Here is a 23,170-nt window from a genome sequence, read left to right as displayed (position 1 = left end):
ATTACTATTCTGTCAGTTCAGGGACAGAATAACACTGTGTTGCTTTGATGTGTCTGCACTTCTAGTGTTTTCTTTTGTAGGTTTTTGGGGTAAAGTGCAGGGTACAAAGGCTGAACTGAACTCTAGCTTCATGTATGGAGGGCTAAATTTTTAGCTCTTTTTAGGACTAGACTTTTCCTAGCAGCATATGCCATATGTGAAATCACACAGCTTTACAGCCAGGTAAAGGCTAGACACTTGTTATACTGTTACATGAGATATCTTGTGTTTCATTACTCCTCAATGGAAAGAAGGGGGCTGGGTGTAGGACTTCCCAGCTACTCTGTGAGGACTCAGCGCAGAGCACTGCAACAGCCTTCTCTGACGATCAAATCAAACTCTGCTCCGTCCCTATAGAAAGGAGTAGACTACTTCACCCATGAAGCTGATAGTGATAGCAATGTGCCAGCATTCTCTCCTCATATGACGGGCAAAGTTGACAGTGCTGCAATGATTTACAGTGCTCGTTATTTGTCATTATTTAGGTTCTCTGAGACTTATACAAAAGACAAAATCTGATGAACCCGAAGTGATCTATATCAGCTGGTCAGGAGAATAAGGAGTAAGCTTTACCTGCACTGTAACAGAGTTTTACTAAATATGGGGATTAAGTCCTGAAGCTTGGCTAGACTTGAAGTACTATTCAGGACCTGTCAGCACCTTTCCCAATTACTAACATTTTTACATTATTGTTAATTTCTAACACTTGAGTCCCCTGAACATTTTGATGACACAATAATAGGGGTGGTTTGGGGTTTGTTTTTTTTTTTTTTTTTTTGGTTGGTTGTTTGGTTGTTTGGTTGGTTTTTTTTAATGGTAATGTTTTAAATAGTTTGTGTTCTGGAGAAAATCTGGAACATAACCACCAAGAGTCTCAAAAAACATAGAGGGCAACCACTTCTACAATTCCAAATGTTTATCTTTGTTACTTTTTAGAATAATACAAAAGACATGAAACTGACTCGTGTTTTTGACAGACCTAGGACTGACAATTATTAATTCCACATATTACTGATGGAGAAAATAAACATTTTTTTTTAAAGCTGAAGAGGTTACCACCTTTCTGTGCCAGGAAGCACATGCAAAAAGAACATTTTGTTTAGTTGTTGGGTTTTTATCCCTTCATCATCCACTATTGTGCAGCACTTTGCTTGATTTCTGAATTTCATCTCCCCCAGATGGTTGCTAATTGATAGAAGATGGCTTTCACATTTACCATTATAGCTGAAATAATGGCCTGAAATTAAAAACTTAAATATTAAAACTACACATTAGGCAGAAATGTCCAAAAGGTTAGACAATGGAATAATTTGTCAGGGGAGAAATAGTTGAATCATCATTACTACTAGAATTCAAGAACAGACTAGATAAAACAGATTATTAGGAGATTATAGTAAAGGGCAAGCACCAGCTGCCCTGCCCTCTGTTGCTTCCCGTTTTCTAATTTAGCCTGGATAACATATTACGCATACCAAGGATGATCTGAGATACTCCATAACGCATGGCAGGCTATAGTGATATTGAAAATACAAGAGGAAGGGGCCAGAGCATGTGACCAGCTAAGAAATAAAGTAATCTATATATGTATGTATGTGTCTACATAGGTTGTAATATATAAAACCTCTCACACCCCAGAGCCCAAAGTTTTAATTATGATGGTGTGTAACACACACAGGGCACGATTGCCCTCTCTGGTGTGCAGTAATCTCCCCACACACACGTTCAAACAATTTTGTATTAAATACTGTTGCTCATTTCCACAACCCTTATGTTCTGAACAAGTGCAGAGTGTGGGAGAAAGCCAACTTTCAAAGATATACTGTACTTGCTGTACTTTTAATTAATTTGTAGATTGAAAATAGCTACAAGAGAAATATATGAGGGAGGGGAGACAGGAAGTACTAAAGGAGTTTTTGCTGCTTTATTTATGTAGTTTATTTCAAATCTGGTCTTGTAAGAAACACAGAGCTTGTTTCATCAAGGAAAACAACTATACAGTCTCATTTCAGCATATGTCAGTGTAATTAACAGTCCGTTTTCCAGCAAAAACTGAGCAGAATTTTACTGTAGTTTCTTTATAGCGACAAGCCTTCCTCCCTAGCTCTAACATTGCTTTAATTAAAATGACTGTGATATTTCAGAGCTCCTCATTTCTTTATGGATGCTACCTAGATAGTACATCTTAATTTAACATTGATTATTCGTGCTGATATTACAGTGCCCACTGAATTTGCATTAGCCTTTGATTGTGACAGATATTAGACCCCTGCATCACCTTATGTAATAATATGTAACCGAGCACTGCCTCCAGCTTTTCCCAGTTAATAAAACCTGGTTGAAATCCCTCCCTCATTTAGCAATAAATCCTGCCTATATCATAAACTTGAATAATGAGTGCTGAGGGAGAAAAGTGTGGCAGGCAGTAGCAGCACAGGAGAAGCGGTGCCTGCAGTGTGGGCAGGCAGGCAGACAGGAGCCCTGCCCCAGCATGCAGGCAGACTGATGATGAGGTGGTGTGTGTCTGGGAAACCAAGATTTTTAACAAGAAACCTGCGATTGGCTAGGAGCCTTCTAAGACTTTATGTCACCTGCAGAGAGTACAACAGCTTTATTAGCATTAAGCATTTTGAGCCTGATTCACTACCACATTACTGCAACTTCGTGCTGAGGTAGCCCCAGGCGATGGTAAATCAATAGCTGGCCAAAGTGTGTCCCACTCTCAAATGGCCCAGAGCATGGGGACTGTGCCCTGAACCTTTTAGGGGTTCTTTATTACTGAACATGTCTAGCAGTGAATTTTGGGTAAACACATGACCTCCTGGCACTAAGCTGAGGGGTAGCCCTTTAGCTTTTAAACTGGAAATAATTATATAGTTTCCCTTCTAAGAGGTTAAATGATATTTCTGCTAAACCTTTCTTTCTTGATGGGGACAATAGGACTCAGCTTAAAGCTTTTTTTTCTGGCAAAAACCATCAGAACTTTTATAAGTGGATATTTTGCATTTACTGGGTTTGAAAGCACATCACAGGTTTATTTACCAGCGCTCATTTTGCATATGCATAACTTTATACAGGCACACATGAAAAAGTCTGCATGCAAATTGTTTTTTGCATTTGATGACTTTTGTGGACAGAAAGAAAATATCATACACAAACAGCATCTGTGTGCTCAAATTAAGAATTTGTCACTGCTTTCATTCAAGTTCTTAAGCATGAAAACATTTTGCAAATGAAAAGAGAACAGATCTGAATCCCTTTACAAACACTGGCTCTTTTTTTTTTTCCTTTAGAAATCATCCACAACTTAACCCTTGGTGTTCCAAACTTGTGTAATTTATGCCCCAGATAAAAAAAAAATATATAATTTCAAGGGAAATTAAAAAAAATAAAAGAAAAAATCAAACCCAAAACACAACCAAAAAACGGTAATGACAACAGATAATTATATTAAATCTTTTTGGGTTTGCATAGACATATACAGTTGATCCATGTACCCAATGACCACTTATCAAATCCTTTCTTAGCATAAAATTGCACAAAGGCTTTGTCTCTTAGCAGGTACAGAAATTAAGTTAAAACTTATTTACCAAAACTTGTCCTGTCTTACAGCAGTTTACTTAAACTCAGAGATTAACACAGTTCTCAATACATTTTCTCCCGTAGCTTTAAAAAATACAAAATAAAAATAGAAATACAGAGATCACCTTAAGAACCCGGGTCCCTACAACTGGAACCAACAGAAATCACATCCTTTTCTATCATTAAGATTGCTGAGAGAACGATCTCCTGTTGATGTTGATTTTTTTTTTCTTTTTTTTTTTTTTTTCATTTTCTTTTTAATTACAGAGTCACGGTTGAGTGGAAGTGAAATTCAGTGTCAACCAGGTGCTGGAGGCACCTTGCAAAATCTCAGCATCAGCTATACAATATTTCATACAGATATGCTTGCTTCAACACACCACTCCTATGGTTGTCTATATGGTCTTATTTCAGTCTGGTTTTCTTCAAAGGACTTTCTTTCTCCCTGTACTTGGTATTCTCTATAATTTCCTACAAAATGTGTACCAATGTTGCCTTAATTAGACATGTGAAATTCTCACTGAAGTTGCTGGGATTTTTCTCTACAGGTCAAGGGAATTAAATTAGTCTGATTTTACGAAGGGTCTCTGATGGTTGGTACTTTATTGATGGAATTTGGTTGTGTACAGCTGTCATTCTCTTACTCAAAGAGAAATAAGAAGCAGCTGCACATCACAAGGTATTCTTCTTTGCTTCATGCTGCTATACATTTTGGTATATATATTTGTATCAGCAAATATAAATTACATATTTCAGCTAGGACACCAGTAAACCAGTGCATAATTGCTTTCTTCACTGTTCTTGCTACATTACACGTTATCTGCCATGTAACTGCTACTCAAACAATGACAATGCAAACGGTGGAATTAAACATCTTTTATTGTCTTCACATAATTCTATTTTCCAGATCTTTTTAGCTTTTTCAGATGCCACTCACTCAATTTTTGTGTTTTGCAGCACAGTAATTTGACATTCATTCATAATCAAATGTCAATGTACTTTACTTACCTGCTGTATAATTATACAGTTCTCCTAGCTATTGGAAGAGAGTGTGTAGTATAGTGAATTTGCTAAAAATAACATCTTTAGAGCTCCCAAACTTTTCTAGGTTCCCTTGACAGTAATAGACCTTTCAAGAATATTATCACTCAAGACTAACAGTAACTTATGCTTGTCACAAGTTATTTTTATAAGATACTGAGAGGAACACAGTTCTCTTACAGTTCTGGCCAGGGAGTATGCAGAGGACCCCTGAATTACCGTAAGCTAACTAGAATTAACACCAAAACACCGGATGCAGTACTTCTTCCCAAAGTAGTAGTATTCTTGATATCATAACTGTTTCCAGCACAAGCCTAGAACTTATTTTATGAGATCTGCCATGGAAAGCTTACTGGAGGATTTGTCCACTCAGAAGAATACCAGTCAATCTCATTCTATGGTAAAAAGCAAACCACCAGCAAGAAAAGACAAAATCATCCAGGACTATAAGCATGGTATTCAACCTGCCAGATACTGCTTCCATGAAATGGCATCTTGCTGGTTACTGATGTCAGTGCTTCCTCTTCAGAAAATAGAAAATATTTTTACTTGCTCACCTACTAAGATTGAAACAAATCTATTTACTCCTAACAGTTTGCTTATGCTCTGAAATCTCAGTCTCGGCTGTGTGATGAAATAAATTAATAGCAGTGTAAAGCACTATGTACTGTCATGAGTTGTATCCCAGTTATAATATTTTCTATAGACAAGGATCTACATTTTTCTTCATGTGAAAAAAAATTTATAAATAAAAATTTAGTAAGTTAATGTCGTGCTAATGAGTTTTTTATAGATGGAAAATAGATGTTCTGAATTTTGGGTAAGAACAACTAAAGTCTGGGGGCAAGACTGAAGATAATAATTTGGCTTTAGTGTTCTAATGAACTGCATACTAAATCTGAATTACATAATTAACTCTAGACAATAAATATTGATGGCTTTCCCTGCCTTAGAAGTAATAAGTAGCTCCAAAAAGACATCAGTATTTTCCCCTCCATATAAAATCACATATTGTTTTATATTCAAACAACAATTTGGGATAGGGAAATCAAAATATAAAGTACAGAGGGAAAACAAAAAAGTTTCTTTCTGACAGATTATTATCAATTAAAAAATACAAAACCATATCATAACAGAGTGAGAGTCTGGAGGAAAAAAAAATTCTCATTCTCATGTATAATTTAGCTTTGTCATGAATTCTTAACAGACCTGTAAATTGGAAAATCAGCATCTGCTCTGTGATAGCACGTGAAGGACATGCAGGCTGGCACCAAATTTCCATCAGCCTTAAAAGTGGAAAAAAAAAACAGGTCTTACCTTTTTGACTGTTTTTGTAAACATGTCTTGTAGAGAGAAAATAATTTTTTTTCTAAGCATACTATACATATCCTTTTCAAACATAGTTCTCTCTAGATTTTTCCATTTGATATCATCGATATATGAATTAAGCAATGGCATGAAGACAAAATAAGCAGAGTGTACAATGTTAGATCCCATCTTCCTTCCAAAACATACTAAACTATTGTGTAGAGCACCCACAGATCCTTCATATTTGTGTAGAAATCATGTGCTAGTTCTGAATAGACTTTATACCCCTTTTGCAAGATTGTCTTCAGACTCACTGAAAAGGAATGGGAAGTCCCGATAATGCTGTAGACACAAGACAGAAAAACACACACACTGTATAGAAGAAGCTAATGTACTGTGAGTATTAAAGAGCAAATTACTATCCACTCAGCAGATCTGTGCAGAATTTTTCCCAGTGCTTTTCATGGAGTGACACATTATCTAACAATCACAGTTTAGACTTGTTTGATCATTTTCAGAAGCAAGAAAGAATGTTTTCTTCTCTGCACTTCAAGTTACTACAGTTCTTGTCAGAAGACTTTGGAATTAAGCCATAAACCAATCTCCATTTAAATCTCCAGAAAACAGCTTTTGCATGGGCATTAAAGTTTCCAAAGCAGCCTATGCAGACAAAAGTATTAACTCACACGAAGTAGATGAAGTAGTCCCACATGCCTTCCTATGGGACTGTGCCTTTCTTAATGTTACACAGTTGATTTGCACTGAGACATAATAAATTTCATGCCTTTCATGAGCTATTATTCCCCTTCTTTAGATTTAAAAATTAAACTGCTGCAGGACAGAGCATGTGGGTTATAGTCTCACAAGCAATTATAGTGTAGGTGGTGAATTACTGCAGCAATAATATTCTGGTCAGTTGTTTCCTGTTCCAGCATATGAACTTCTCTGGAGCATCTGGCCTCTGTCTGTGAAAAGTTCTCATATTTAATTTTTGGACAGGGTTCATCACCTGGCTATGAAGTGAGACTCAAATCGTAAATCTCCTTATTCAACAACAAAGATCTGGTTGGGTAACTCTCATGGCAACAGCTGCTTAAACAGCAAATGAGATCTATGTTCCAATAAAGAGTCATGTTCTCGGTATCTCAGGGTATCTAATGTCATAAACCTCACAACTGGAATAAATTCCTTGTTTCAAAGGTAGCTTATGAAGATGTCAGACTGGTTATCCTATGATGCTGATTTATATCACATAGAATCATAGAATCATAGAATAGTTAGGGTTGGAAAGGACCTTAAGATCATCTAGTTCCATCCCCCCCTGCCATGGGATCTTACACATTTTATTTATTATTTATTTTTCTGGTTTTATGTATACAGAAAATTTGTTTTTCTGAGCATTTGATTCCATTTAGAGTTATTTCTGCTCTCCCTTTAAGGTCTGTACTGTTCACCATTAAAGAATGACAATGGTCACCTCACATAAAGCAACTTCAAAGGAAGAAATAATGTCACTAATGCAAATATGAGAGTGACTGTATGTACAACATATATATTAGAAAACAAAGCAAAGGAAAAGGGCATCTTTCCCTGAAAAATTATGACAAAAAATATAGCCCTGTTTTGCTGGTTTAAGTTTCCAGCAAAACTCTCAAAACATAATATAGTTTTTCTGGAATGGGACTTCCATGTGTTAGGTGAATTGTATTTCACATCCTTCTCAACTTCACAGGTCTTTTGATCTCATCAGTTAGACTTAAACTTTTATGATGTATATAAAGCCCGATCATGATAACCACCTGTAAGGAACACTTTCTGGGAAATAACCTCCTGGATATTATGGTTTCATAGAATAGAATAGCAAGTCAATGGCTTAGGAAGCAAGTTTCCATAATCCACTTCTGCATCACTTTAAATAAAAATATTTTCAGCCCAAACTATTTTAGATATTGAGAGAAAAATATCTGAAAGTTGCACAATAGCAGACAAACTGAGGCTTAGATGAGAATCTAATTCTTATAAAAATTAATTTCAATGGAGAATTCTTGACCATCCCTATTAGAAATGGTTGCCTAAAAATTTTGTCAAAGACAAAAACAAAGAAAGCAACGCCATTATTAATAGTTCTGATGAACAAAAAGTGTTATAGGTTGCCGTATCTGTATAAAAAATGTAATAATAATTATTTTCTGATCTGTACTTAAAGGAACACAGCTAACAGCTTCTCTCTGAGCACTGAGCATATCTAGTGATTTGACTGAGCTAAAAGAGATACCTATTGTTTATCCAGCACCAGCTTTATTTTATCACAAGTGTTATCAAGAATTGGAACTTTAAGCTACCGATAAACCTGTCATCTGATAAACTGTAAATGAAGAAAGCTACAAACTTACGCAGTTGTAACCGCCAAATGCATGTTAGTTCGTGATTTGGTATCTTCGTTCACAGTAATATTCTTTCTTTTCACACCATTCAAGAGAGTGATAACAAAATGAGATGCATCTCTTCTCACTAGGGAATTCTTTATCAGCTGATTGTCAATATTGAAAGTCAGCTTTGTTCTCCAGCATTCATTATTCAAGGATGGCTGTGATTTTATTTTTATGTGCATAAAACAGTGACAAGAGAGGTTCAGCTTGCCAGAATCTGAACCTGAAGCAAAATCATCCATTCCAAAGCAATGATGAGTTACAGAGTACTCACACCTGTTCAAGCAGTGCGAAATAATTCAGCATAGGTGTTAATGTGATGTCCAGTTTGCATAACTGCAACTTCATGCCCTGGAAATTCAAAAGCTCATAAAAAAGCTTATAAAGACAAAATAACTAGCAAAAAACTTTGGAAGTATTTTAACTTAATTAAGCAACTTTCAATTTAGATTGTAAGAAAACTGTGGGGGTCATCTACTCCAAACTCTGATCATAGCAGGGACACATTCAGTTGGAGCAGGTTACTTGCTTACTGACCAGCTGAGTTTTAAACCTCTCCTAGGAGAGGATTCCACACCCTTTCTGGCTAACCTCTTCCAGGGATTAACCACCTTCACTGCCAACATTTTTTGTTTAAATCCAGTTGGAATTTGCCTTACTGCACCTTATGTCCACCACCTCTTGGCTTTTTGCTATGTGCATCTGTCAAAATCCTGTGATCACTCATTAGGTAGTTGTGCATGATCAATTATCCCTTTCTTCTGAAGGCGGAACAAACTCTGCTCTCCCAGATTCCTGTGTCTTATGGTCCAGCCACCAACCATCATGGCTACTCTCCTCTGGACTCAGTATACTTTGTCAACATCCTTATTGTACTGGACAGCCCAGCACTGGATGCTGTAGCCCACTTGTCTCACAAGTGCAAAGCAGAGGGTTATAACCACTTCCCTCAACCTGCTGACAATGTTTTAACTAATGCAGCTCATCCCATCATCATGCCCAGGGCATGCTACTGACTCACTTTCAAGTTACTGTCCTCCAGGATCTTTACAGCAACCCGCAGAACTCTACTATTTCCCTGAGGCTAGAGCTGGCTCTCAGGCTGTTACTGGTACGTGGCGTTATTCCATCCCAGGCACAAGGCAATGTTTTTTCAGTTATGAACTTAGCGAGGTTTCTATCCGTCTCTCCAGTCTCTCAAGGTTTCTTCGAAGTGCTTGCTCTCTAGTGTATTGATTAATCTACTCAATTTGGTACCATCATTCAAACTTGTTCTAGGTAAAGAGACTAAGACAAAACGGAAGATATCCACATGTTTAAATTTCTGAAAGAAAGAAAACAGAAAGTAGGAATATTTTATCACATGCTATCAATGCTTTTTAAAGCAATGCCCATACAGTTAGGATGGGTTGGATTCTAACATATCTAATTGGGTGATATAATTCAGACTTGAATCTTTCTTCCTGAAAAAGTGCTAATGCTCCTGATGTAGTTAGCTGAATGCTGCAGGTGTCCTTAAAGCAGAGTCTTGAGAAGTTCAAGATCCATTATAAAGGTATGATAATAATTTTCTGTCATTTATTCATCCTTTACCTATAAACCATGTCATACTTGTACCACTTATCATTAGTTATTAGTATGTTCATCCGTTGCCTTTTAATGTATTGCCATTAAACTGGATGGCAAACAGTGGGCAGGGAAAATTATATGGTCAGTGCCCCAGGGATGTAACAGTAATGGATGGATGGACAGTAATGATTCACTTATTGCAATCACTGCTACTCCTAGTCACTTTTTTATTGGTTCCATAGGAGATATCAGATAAGAGGGGAAAAAAGATAAATGGCAATAAATCTGCATAAATGGGAAGGAAATAGCAAATAGATGTGTTTTCAACTTCTGTTTAATACCGCTTTCTAATGTTTTGAAAGGGATGAAAATTATAGGAAGCACTAAAATAGAAATTAACATATAAAAAAAAAAGATAAAGGTTGCAGTAGACAGATTTAAAAGAAAATCATCTCTGTCTGCAGTGCATTTACAACAGAAAGTCTTATGACATAACAAAGCAAGGTAAAGAAAAGGACTTAGGGTATGTTCTTTCCTGTTAGAAAAGGGCTGAGCTTCATTTGACCTGGAAGAAATTGTACATAAAAAATTTGTGTACTGAGAAAAAAAGTGTTTTGATATAAACTTCTCAGATCAGCTGAGAATGAAAATAATCCCCCCGAATACAGTAAAATTACTTATGCACTCCAAACTGCAGCTGCATGTAAGAGCTCTTCTAGCTGATCCATTTTAAAGCACAGCAAAGTCCATAGGACTTGTACCAGTTTCATTAGGGTTCTGCATCAGCCTTTTCTTCAAATTGTCTCATATGTATTATCATAATGCATTGCTTGTTCTTAACTTCAGCTATTTTAGCTACTGGAAGAATAAAATACAACTATTATTATTATTATTTATGATATGGTACATTGGAAAACCTAAAGAAGATAAAAGATTAAGTAAAATTAAGTAGAAAGCTTAGAGAATTTAATGAGATGGTTTTATTTAAATGCTCATGTACAGAAGACCTTTCTATTTGTTAGAATTTTGAACTTGTTAAAAAAAGAATTAATGCCTTGACATAATATTTTTCAGATTTCTTTTTCTCTTTTGAATGTGCTTTGCTGGTTCAATGTCTGATTAGAAAAGTGTTTTACAAATAGTTTCTAGACAAATTACTAAGTAAAACCAGATTGAGCAAGAGGTGTTATATTTTTGATTGATAGAAGGAAGCAATGCTGAAAGAATAATAAACAGCATTTAGATAGCAGCATAAGAAAATTTTCAACTGTTTAATAAAAACAGTTTGTTACTATATACATATAACAAAAACCAGAATGGTATTTTATCTTTATAGATTTTAATTTGCTTGTCTTTTGAAAATAGGCAAACATTGCAGCTGTGTTTCCAACCGTACACTTTATAAACTTTGCTGTCATCTAGCAAAACATTCTGGCTTAGTTCTTGTAACTGGAGGTAAAGATGTAATTTCTTTACATGTTTAGCCATGGAATTACAAAGAAGTAACAACTGAAGGGTTTAAAACTATATCTAGTACACTTCTTGCAAAGCCTAATGCATGTAATTACAGGTTTTAATTCCATGTAATATTTTCTAGCATATATGTACATATAGCTACATATTCATTCTCTGTGTCTTTATCTAATCTAAGAGTTAAAAAATACAATTTACAATCAAACAAATCAAAGTAATAAAAGAATATAGATGTAATCTACTATGGTGGAACTGAATGTAAAGCTCTATACTCCATTGCAGTGGAGGGAGGCCTATTACTCTGTGGCACTTGAGGAGCAGCATGTGCAGATCAATAGCTGCAACTAAAAAAGTGGGTTGCTACTACTGCTGCTTCTACCCATTTTCCTAGTAAAGCTATGATTGATGATCAACATAAACACGTTGATTTTTTACTATATGGTCCAGTGAATCAGTCCAAGTATACAAATTCTCTGTCACTGTACCATAGAATCATAGAATCAGAATGGTTTTGGTTGGAAAAGACCTTAAGGTCATCTAGCTCTAACCCCCCTGGCACAGGCAGGCATCTCTCACACTAGACTGTGCTGCCCAAGGCCCTGTCCAATCTGACCTTGAACACTGCCAGGGATCGAGCATTTACCACTTCTTTGGACAACTTGTTCCAGTGCCTCACCATCCTCACAGTAAAGAGGATGTTTAAAAGTTCCTTATGATAAAGTTCCTTATATCTAACCTGAGCTTCCCCTTTTTAAGTTTTAACCTGTTACCCCTTGTCCTATCACTACAGTCCCTAATGAAGAGTCCCTCCCCAGTATCCTTATAGGTCCCCTTCAGATACTGGAAGGCTGCCCTGAGGTCTCCACGCAGCCTGCTCTTCTCCAGGCTCACATTTTAGAGACAAGGATATAGGATGCTTTGCACAAGTCCAGGTAGATGACATCAACTGCTTTGCTCACCAGCCACCTCATTGTTTTTCATGTGCTCTAGCATGGTTTCCAGGAGAATCTGCCCCATGATCCTGCCAGGCACAGTCATTTATATTACTTTTTTAAGTCATATTTGTAAGCAGTTATTTACAAGTTAAACTAGATACTTCACTTTGTGGCAGAGAAAAGGTATAAATTTACCATTTCTCTGCTTTGTAACTCATTTTTTTGTTTCTCATGTGAATTTCTGCTGCATGGTTTGGGAATGCAGGAGGTTATGCATTGCCCTGGACTTCAGTAAGGTTTGGACAGATTTATAGATGAGTAGTATGCTCAGGCATAATACAGACAGAGCACAGCCCACAGTACTCCCCAAACCCAAAGTCAGTTTGAAATCTCTTCCTTTCCTCCCATCTCTTATCAAGAAGAATAATTTCATAGTGTCCTCCAAAGCCTTGGCATTCTGCTCTGCTAAAATCCTCATACAACTACCTCCCACATGTTACATATGCTGAGCTCTGTTTTTCATGTCAGTGCAGACAAAATAAGACAGGAAGAGAGTGTCCATAGAAATGTTTGTTTACGCAAAATAATAATACCATCAAAGCAGGTTATATATTTCTTCCAGAGGAGGAATTAAAAGTTGTCTATAGTTCATAGTATTTCACAGGATTTGAACAGTTTCTGAGAACTGGTGAGCCAAGCCGAAGTGTCAGCCTATGAGCTACAATAACACCTGGAAAGGTACAGCAATAGCATTTGGATTTTGTGAAATGATTAAACTAAGTTATCTTAATTCAGAACAGCAGGAGCAACAGATGTTGTTTGAGTTTATTTTCTTTTGTTTCCAGATGGGGTTAGAGAAATAAACACTGGAATATAAAAAGGGATCTGTAAAGATGTCTTTCTAGTCCTTCAGCACAGCCCAGCACTGTCTGCTGCAGCACATACTATGTGGTTTTGGGTCTTGGGCATTTGTTTTCCTCAAGCTAACATTGCTGTGGAAGCTTTTTTTAAGTTTTTCGTTCAGAGTGCAGTTGAAATAATCAACTTGCATATCACAGAACCCTACAAAAGAAATTCCTCTCTGCCATTACAGAATTATAGATACACTGTGGAACACTGTAATTCCTTTCTTTCTTTTAAAAAAGAATCAGACAGTGCTACCCAGAGGACCATCTTGATCATCCTTGCCACTCTAATAGACATTACTGAGACATTTCAAGCAAAGTCATACCTGCTTTGCAAAAGGGTCCTTTAGAAAGATAAGAAACACAAAATTGTCAGAAAGTTGTATTTTTGCAGTTCGTAACAGGTTTCAAACCACTAGTCTGATGGTGACTCACACCTTCAAACCACTTTTGATTGCTTAGTTACTCCAACCAACCAAGAGTAGTGCTCAGCTGTCCTATTCCCTGAAAAGCAAGAAACAAGTGCTCTCCAAATACTAACAGTATGAAGCTGGGGCAGACAAAAAGTGGAGAAAAAACAGCAAAATGCAAATCAGATAGTCTTCATCCCCAAATTTCTCCTCATATCACCAAACCAATCTCCACAGAGTAAAACTATCTGATGCTCCTTATAAAATCAGATTGTATTGGCTCTGACAGTAATTGTTCCCCCAATACTGCTGTAAGCTATAGCCAGAGAACATTCTTAACCCTGGACTCCTCTCATCCTTCATCTTAAAATAAATAAATAGTTGTAGCTGCTTTCTGGCTGAACAGGATTTTAAAATATTTTTATTACTATGATTTTTGCATGCCCACACTGTTAGCTGAAATTAAATAATTTTAAAGGTCTAGTTCTCAGAAATTGCTTTTCAGATTCTTTTTAGGGTGCAGATGCTTAATCTCATTTAGGGGTTATGGCACATTAGACACAGACATGCAATTTTCTTTGTAGTGGCATTCCAGTACGAGGTTGACAGGGTGTCTTAAAAAAAATTATCAAATCCCAGTGGTAGCTGTGTTCATGTATCTCCACCCAGCATTACAAAGGGAATGGAAAAGGTGTCTAGAAAGAGCTCCAGCCAGGATAGACTAAAGGGAAAAGCTCTGTGAACAATCAAGGTCAAAGTATAAGTTTTTGTTGATTTAAAACCAAATAATCAAGCCAACAACTAAAGAAATAAAAAATGACAAACATATTGAAGTATTAACATCAATTCCTGGGAAAGCAATTACATGAATACTACTGCAAGTCTGTCAGTTAAGGATAGACCAGGGAGGGATTCATTTATGGCTTCATGCAGGTATTACCAAACCATGTAGATGCTTGGAACAAGACTGCTGCATATGGCTGTAATGCTGCTGCTTATTCTGCCTGTATTAAATGCCTGGAAATTAATAGGTGCTGCTACTGCTGAGGACCATCACTGGTGTAGTCAGAATAGCTGACCCCCACTAATGTCTGCTTTCCATCTCTGTTCTCCCTTCATCTGGTTTGATCAGGAAGTCCACATTTCCCTGCCCTTCCTTGCTATTCCACATTCTTTCCTACTCATGAGAACCCTGTTATTTGTCCACCTGTCTTTGGCAGCAAAGCCCAAAATAAAATTTAATCTTACCTTGCTGAAAAGCCAAGAGATGGTTTTGGGTTTAGTGTCCTTTATTGTTTACAAGTAATATAGATTCTTCCAGTGTCGTATCTGAAATACGTTTAATTAAGTTGTGAGTTGTTGATATCAGGTGACTGTTGATCACACTGACAGGAGTAAATAGGTCACTGGTAACCAGGGGCTCAGAAAATTGGAAGAAGTCTAAGAATGACTGCAATTATGTCAAATCATGCAGAACCAATAATAATGAAAAATAAATTGTCCCCCAACTCTGAATGTACAGACATAAGTGGAAACAAAATGGAGAAGCAGAACCATACATATTAATGAGACAGCACCATCTAATCAAAACCCATTGTCTTCTGCCAGCTCAATCAAAAAATTATTATAGAGGATAATGTTACACTTAGGAACTCTAAATGTTTATAAACAACCTCAATTACTATATTGCAGTAACTTGTCTTTGAAAGCAATCGGGTCTAATATTTTATCAGAAGAACAGAAGGATAAATTTGTACAAGATCAAACACTACATTGAGAAAGACAGTTATGTTGGATAAAAATGTTATGTTTTAAATTAGTGTATTGATTATTTGTATATGATTTTTCTGAGTTTCTCAATAGCACATATAAATAAATATCAAGTTGATAATATTAAAATATTATTCAGAATGTAACAGTCTTAAATACCAAAGCACAAAGCACCCTACAATTTTAACTGGTGCATTATCAACATTTATGAAAATAATCAAGGTGTACTTGTCAGTTGTAGGGCAAGCTATTCAAATTTGGTCAATGTGTTCTACCTCTCCAGCCAACGATGATGCTGTCAACTAATTAACTGAAAAAAAAAAAAAGTTGGGCTCACATTGACAGCTTTACCAAATTTCTCTAAAGTGTGTTTAAAAGCTACAAATATACCTTTATTAAATGCAACTCAGCTTTCAGGTGTACATTTAAAGGCTATTATTACAGAGGGAATTTTTTGTCTCCAGTTCCTATGAACATATGACCAATTGAAATATATATGTATAATTGTATATGACTGTATTCATTCCCAACAAGGCTATACCTCTGTATTCCCCTTGACAACAGCCTAAAACCAGCTTATCATTGAGTGATGAGACTATGAAATCACCTTTTCTTTCTTCTTCTTTACTGTCCTTTTCTCTTATTTCCCTGGCCCCACAAGACAAATTATCTCGTGACAAGAAGAATTATTCAGGAATGGCAAAGGCCTATCATGTAATTTAAACACTGAAGAGGGGCAGAGTGATCTAAGCCTAGGAGTGACAGCTGTGACTGCTGGGATTTGTTGCCAGCTACAGGAATGGCTTGCTCCACAGGCTTGCCAACTTTTGCAGCCTATCTGAAAAATGGAACTAACATTTTTTGATGTCACAGAGCCAAGCATTTTGAAGTACTTTGAAGACGCAAAGAGCTTTAATAGTGTTAAATATCACATTTCAGCCACATAGACCAAAGAAGAGAGTTTGGAAGTTCCTATCTTTTGTTCCCTGAAGAGTCCCTGTAATGCAAATTAAACCTAATTCTTGCCCAACTATGATTCTGAAAGTAGTGATGGATGGAAAAATCATGTTTTCAAGGGATATGTCCATGTCTAAGCAGAGAAATATTAGCCCATGGTTTATTTGGAACTTGCCTTAAGGAATTAATTATTTTTTTTTTAGTAGCTTTCTCTGCCTGTTTCTCATTATTTTTTGTCCTAGTTCTGTCATTAGCTTTTCACTTTTACTCTTTATATCCTCAAAGTTTAAGAAATTGTAAAAGGTGAGGATCATATGAAATGGGTCATATGACATTTTTCTCAGAAAGTATTAAACAATTGTATTCTGAGACCTACAGAGAACCGAAGCCATCAAAATAAGAAACACGGCCCTGTAATTTCAAAAAAGGATCACTATAAAGATGACCAAGTATATAGAACCATTTTGCAAGGTGCCCCCATGCAAAATTCCCTATGTTGAAATGAGGTAGAATCAAAATGGTGCATAAAAACAATTAAAATAATCCTTGATGTATAAAAGCTATTTATATGGTATCAGTAAAGACCAATCTTTACAGTGCAATGGAATACTGCACAGAAAGACGGATAATACAGATTGACAGAAGCACAACTGCAGCATACATAGATTTGAAAGATGAGATAAATAAATGGAAGGAAGGGGCAACAGTATTTACTTAATATGGAGTTACTAATACTGCATCTGGCTCCGAAAATCCCAACTCTTTAGCAGCATTCTGGAATTCCATGATCAATCTACAGAGGAGTATGAGCAGACAAGACTGAATTTCTGAGGATATTGGAAACATATGCCAAGTCTCAAAGCATGCATCCTGGGTGAAGGGTCTGCACCCACAGGGGCAACTAGTAATACCAGCAGGAGTTTACCTGGCTATATGCTTGACAATCCAATCCCTATGTTTCTCTCCCTCATGAATTCCTTGACTGACTTAAAGAACTTCACCAGCACTACCCATAATAAATCATATCCAGGCAAACGGGTTCAAATAATCCACTGAAAGAAATGTTTTCAGTGTGTCACTTTCTGAACTTTGCTTCAGATTCTGAGTCCTTCTGGGAAGAAACTGATTTTATGTGACATAGTCTCAGTACCCACTAGTGATACATGGCCATAGCACTTAAGAATCAGACTGATTTTAACCAGGGCAGGCTGTCTATTAGTGGTGAAGGTCTAGGTAAAAGATATGGGAATTAATGAAAACTTAAAAACTCCCAAACAATAAAAATTTAAAGAAGAGGATTTGGATTTGAGACTTAAGATTTGAGCTCAATCTGATATTTTTCAGAAACAATTTATCACTGAAAATAGGTGTTTTGCAATTGAACTATTAGCAGACATAATTCTATAGATAAAATTGGTAGTGTGCATATGTACGTATATATATGTCATTGAAAAAAAAAGTTCATTTTCCTGCGTGGCCAAATTGTAATTTACAGTAAATCTGCAAATTCTGAGAGGGAGGTAAATAAGGATTGGTTATATTGGGTCAATTGCTGAGGTGAGTAGCTTGAGAGAGGATGCCTTTAACACTGGAGCAGGGGGGAAGCTCAGCATCCAGGAGCCTCAGCTCAGAGTGGCAAGAGCCACCGAGGGATCCTCAAGTCCTCAACAGAACTTATCCAGGAGCCGGCAGCTCAGCTGACGAGAGCGAGCAGCTGACTCACACGGGGCGGAGCCAGGAGGGGCGGCACCGGCCCTGACTGGTTAAAAACCTGCCCCAGGGAGTGGGGGCGATCCGGAATGCAGTGAATAGGGTGGGTGGAGGCACTTTGAACGGGCAGGCGAGAGGGATGGTGAGCACCCGTGTTACGACCAGGGCCCAGACTGGGACCTCTACTCCGGCTGCCCTGGCGGTGGCCAGCGTAGGCACCCAGACAGAGCTGATGAGAGGGGAGGCTGCAGTGCAGAGCTCAGGGTGTAGAGAGTGCCTGCACTGGGCTTGTGAGGGGAGGGTGCAAAATGGACAGGGTTGCACTCGGTGCTCCGTGGTGGAGGTCCTCCTGCAGCAGGTGGCTGAAGGGGGGACACTAAAAAGGCTAGGAGGATTGGCCAAGTTAATAAATGGTTAGAAAGGTGGTGCCATAGTCAGGGGTTTGGGTATTTTGAACATGGGACCCAGGTTAGTAGGCCAGTTCTACTGGGGGCTGGTGGAGCTGCTCTAAGGTGAAGAGCGGTTTTGGTAGGAGGCTTGCCAGACTGGTCAAGGAGGCTTTAAACTAGAAGTGTTGGGGGAGGGGGGCATCATTCTATCCCAACACACCCAGTCAGTTGCCAGCACCTATAATAAATGCTCGGAGCAATGTAGAGATATCCCAGCCACTCCAGCCAACGAGCTGGCTTCATTTGGAGCTCAGCTCAGATGCTTCTATACAAACTCCCATAGCATGGGGAACAAACAAGAGGAATTAGAGATGTGTGCACAGCTACGGGGGTATGATATAATAGGCATTGCAGAAACATGATGGGATGGCTCCTATGACTGGAGTGTTGGAATAGAGGTTACAGGCTCTTTAGAAAAGACAGGCCTGGCAGGCGGGGAGGGGGGGTTGCTCTTTATGTTAGGGATAGGCTGGAGAGTATGGAACTCTGCCTGGGGACAGGTGAGCAGTCCACAGAGAGTTTGTGGGTCAGGGTTAAAGGGAGAACAGTGATGGGAGAAATTACTGTGGGGATCTGTTACAGACCACCTGATCAAGAGGAATCTGTGGATGAAGCACTCCATAGACAGATAGGAACAGCCTCACGCTCACAGGCCCCTGTGTCATGGGGCACTTCAACCACCCTGACATCTGTTGGAGGGACGGTATGGCACAGCACAAGCAATCCAGGGGATTCCTTGATTGTGTGGAAGACAACTTCCTTCTGCGAGTAATAGAGGAACTGACAAGGAGAGGTGCCATGCTTGACCTCGTGCTCACCAACAGGGAAGGGCCCAAGACTCTTGGTTGATATTCAAGGATCACCTGCTACAAGCTCAGGAGTGTTGCATCCCAACTAGAAGAAAGTGCAGCAGGAAGGCCAGGAGACCTCCTTGGGTGGATAAAGAGCTGCTGAGGAAAATTCAAATGAAAAAAGAAAATTCAAACTACAAAAGGTGGAAGCAAGGACAGGCAGCCTGGGAAGAATACAGGGATGTTGTCCGGGAAGCTAGGGACAACGTTAGGAAAGCTAAGGCCCAGTTAGAATTAAACCTGGCTAGGGATGTTAAGGATAACAGAAGGGATTCTATAGGTACATAGCGAATAAAAGACAGACTAGAGACAATGTAGGCCCACTCCGGAAGCTCTCAAGAAAACTGGCTTCCCTGGATTTGGAGAAGGCTGAGGTTCTGAATGACTTCTTTGCCTTGGTCTTCACTGACAAATGCTCTGACTGCACCACCCAAGTCTTGGAAGGCAGACGCAGGGACTGTGAGAATGAAGACCTTGGGCCCACTGCAGGAGAGGATCTGGTTTGACACCATCTTAAAAACCTAAATGTACACAAGACCATGGGTCCTGATGAAATCTATCCACGGGTCCTGAAGGAGCTGGCAAATGAAGTTGGGAAGCCACTGGCCACCATATTTGAAAAATCATGGCGGTCAGGTGAAGTTCCTGGTGCCTGGGAAAAGGGAAATATAACCCCCATTTTCAAGGAGAAAATGGATGATCCGGGGAATTACAGACCAGTCAGTCTCACCTCTGTGCCTGGCAAAATCTTGAAGCCGATTCTCCTGGAAGGCATGCTAAGGCACATAAAAACAACAAGGTGTTTGGTGACAGCCAGCATGGCGTCACTAAGGTGGGTTTTGTTTGATTTGGTTTGTTTTTTTTTTTCTATCAGCCTTCAGTGCTGCATCAAAAGGAGCATGACCAGCAAGTTAAAGAAGGTGATCCTGCCCTTCTACTCTGCTCTTGTGAGATCTCACTTGGAGTATTGTGTACAGTTCTGGTGTCCTCAACATTAAAAGGACATGGAACTGTTGGAACAAGTCCAGAGGCGGGCCACGAGAATGATCAGGGGACTGGAGCACCTCCCGTGTGAAGATAGGCTGAGAAAATTGGGGCTGTTCAGCCTGGAGAAGAGAAGGCTGCATGGAGACCTCATAGCAGCCTTCCAGTATCTGAAGGGGGGCTATAGGGATGCTGGGGAGGGACTCTTCATTAGGGACTGTAGTGATAGGACAAGGGGTAACGAGTTCAAACTTAAACAGGGGAAGTTTAGATTGATATAAGGAAGAAGTTCTTTACTGTGAGGGTGGTGAGGCCCTGTAATGGGTTGCCCAAGGAAGTTGTGAATGCTCCATCCCTGGCAGTGATCAAGGGCAGATTGGACAGAGCCTTGGGTGGCATAGTTTAATGTGAGGTGTCCCTGCCCATGGCAGGGATGTTGGAACTAGATGGTCTTCAGGTCCTTTCCAACCCTAACTATTCTATGATTCTACATCACAGCTATATAATAAAAGAGAAATAATGAAAATTCGTACCTTGTTTGTTGCTTTTTTTTTCTTGAAAATATCTTGAAAATGCTGACATTACTTCACAGAGCATGAGATGTGTTGGAGGCTATGTATGTTTCCACCCTATGTACTCTCCTCTTCACAGCTGCCAAAAGTTCTGTAACGCATCAAGTGTTATGACACTATTTACATCTTAAATACTTGTGTAACTAATATATAAGTATGTTGTAAGTTTGTGCACAGCTAAGCAAACTTCTAGAGAAATTGCAATGCTTCTTTCTTTGTAAATTAGATCATTATATTCTGAGTCATATTAGACCTAAAAAAAATGTGTATAGTATACGATCCCTGAACTTAATGAGTACACACAGTGTTAGAATTGATTCACCATTGCTGCTGCTCAGTGGCATAGGAATTACAGGAGATGTTAGCTTATCAATCCACCTCAGCATTTTATCAGTGGGTATCCTATTTCTTAAAGTCAGAAATACGAACTCAAATGCATTACAAACTTGTTTTACAACTGCATTTGTAATTTATTTCATGTGCATATAAAATGAATGAATGATTTGTGCTCAAATTATGTTTAGGAAGAATTAAAAGAAACCCAAAACTATTCTATATATTTCTTTCAAATTATTCTGTTATTTCTCAGAGAGGCAACATATATTTTCCTTTTATAGCAATTAGCCTCCATTAGATTGTAGGCTAATTTGGAAGGAATATAGACATAAACACCTACAAAGTCTGGGCAGGGAAAGCAACATCCTCTTCTTTTTTGCACAGCTCATTGTGGCAATCTACCCTTCAAAGCTATCTAATCTTCTCTGAGGCAAAAAAATCCCATCATCCAACTCTCAGACAGTTTTCTTTTTGGATGCTTCATGGTTTTGAGTTTTTTGTGTTCATCCCAGGGCCTTACATTATATTTTCAAGGCACTCCCAGGATGTAGAACCTTTGCCTACATTCATTTTAAGATTGAAAAGCACCTCCTGCTTACCACAAATAAGGTTTTTCCACAAACCTTTCCAAACACATAGTAATCTTCCGCAAAAAAAAAAAAAAACAAAACAAAAACACACAAAAAAAAACAAAACCCAAAGAAAGAAACAAACAAAAGAAAAACCAAACAACAAACTAAACACAAACAAGCAAACAAAAAGGAAATAGAGTGCTGCTTCAAGAAGAGGCCTACTTTTTGAAGTTCAGTGCCATTTGGTCTTGCTCTTCTCCCTTGGAAGTTTTCCATGAAGGTGTATCTGTAAAAGGAGGCAGAATGCTCCTATTAGACTCCTAAGGATTTATCAATCCTAAATCCTTGCTACTACTACTAAACTACTAAAAATGGTTGAAAAGGTAGGTGAACTAGTACCCATCCTTTAGTAATCTTGCCAAGCAACTCTATGGTCAGTTCTAGTGGATGACCACTGATGTCTGTCACATGAGTAACTTTTTCAAAGGAAATCTCTTTTCTTGACAAGGTATTTATCTTGCTTGAAACTTCTTAATCAGGAAAGATTGGCTGCATTTTAAAAAGGGAATATCTCTCTTTCATAAAATGTAATTAGTCTGTGTTACCATCATTTTGGGATCACAGCCTAACGTGAGCATCAAAAATTAAGATAAACTGTATTTCCAGAATGGAATTGTCTGCTTGCAAGAAATATGTAGAATGTGTTATAAATACGTGCCAAATTCCTATGTTATACATACAGATTTTCCCAAATTGTCATTAATTAAAATATCAGAGTATTAGCAATCGACTAATGACATTTTGGAATGTTCTACTCCATGTACCAGTTCTCCATGCAAGAAAAGATATTCTGTCTGCTGTGAGTACAACATAAAAGGCAGTGAACAAGTTGGCCTGCAGCAGCCCCTCTTCTCCTCAGACTTCAGGTATGTTGTTGGGAGTGCATCCTTTTTTGACAGAAGAGGAAAAGAAATGATGATAAAAGCAGGCACACAAAAAAAAAGAAAAAATAACTATTGCCCTTTCTGAAACAATAATCTCTGCAGGGATAAAAGGGGAAATATCAGCCTGCCCTCCATCAAAAATAAAACAAAGGCATGTACTACAACAAATATTCCTGTACAGCTAGTTGGAGTTAATTGAATTAAAAATAGCCACCCCAAGGTGAAAATAGTTACTCTGCCTGTATTTGTTGCCCTAAACCAAAGGCTTTTGGCTATATGACACAATTTCAGGAAGTACTTGTCCCCCCTCAGTCAATATTTTACAGCTGCAACCCCA

Source organism: Pezoporus flaviventris, unplaced genomic scaffold, assembly GCF_033815535.1.
Source record: "Pezoporus flaviventris isolate CSIRO_AGI_PZ_B2104156 unplaced genomic scaffold, CSIRO_AGI_Pfla_v1 ptg000025l, whole genome shotgun sequence".
Classification (NCBI taxonomy): Eukaryota; Metazoa; Chordata; class Aves; order Psittaciformes; family Psittacidae; genus Pezoporus; species Pezoporus flaviventris.
The sequence above is the reverse complement of the archived record's forward strand: the minus strand, read 5'-3'. Positions refer to the sequence as shown.